The sequence below is a fragment of the Xyrauchen texanus genome, chromosome 33 (assembly GCF_025860055.1).
Source record: "Xyrauchen texanus isolate HMW12.3.18 chromosome 33, RBS_HiC_50CHRs, whole genome shotgun sequence".
NCBI classification, from domain to species: Eukaryota; Metazoa; Chordata; class Actinopteri; order Cypriniformes; family Catostomidae; genus Xyrauchen; species Xyrauchen texanus.
In genome coordinates, this window is record NC_068308.1 from 39,838,882 (window position 1) to 39,839,482 (window position 601).

Consider the following 601-nt stretch of genomic DNA (forward strand, 5'->3'; position numbering starts at 1 on the left):
CCTTCGGCGTGAAACCATCACCTACACATCGTGAAATCGGCAGAAATCATCGTTAAAGCGCGCAGCTCGTCGCGGCTGTGAGATGCGGGATGCTCCGGTGAACGCTGAGCGCTGGTGACGTCACGCCAAGGAGCAGCACAGCTTTATGGGAAATGGAGTTCAGATGCATTCGCTCTGACGTCATATCTGGATTGGTAATCGGAGAAGCGTGATTTATAAACTGTGAATTAATACAACCATTGTAAAATATCTTTCTCCATTTTAAGAGATTTTAAGAGATATTCCTGATTAAGTTTTTATTATTTATATTCATTTTAGTTTGCATACAACTTTATTTGTTATTTTAAATGTATTATAACTGATAACTATATATTTGTTATTGTTTTTCTTCTTCTGCATTTCTCCAATGAAGTGTGAGCATCTTCTTGTATTCTCCACATTCACAAATAATTTGACATTTTGACTCAAAAATTAATTCTGGATTTATTTATTTATCAAAAGCATCCAAAATAGAGTTATCTGAACAATATTGCCATCGTGTGGATGTTGTAAAGACATGCAGCTTTAAAGTTGAAGCATACAGGACATTAGAAGTTATACA

At 35.8% G+C, this 601-nt stretch overlaps 1 pseudogene; it reads right to left on the reverse strand.

Annotated features, from left to right (window-relative positions):
* Positions 1-113, reverse strand: part of LOC127626464 (rho GTPase-activating protein 44-like) — a 51,464-nt pseudogene extending 51,351 nt beyond the window's left edge.
* Positions 114-601: the final 488 nt, after the last annotated feature.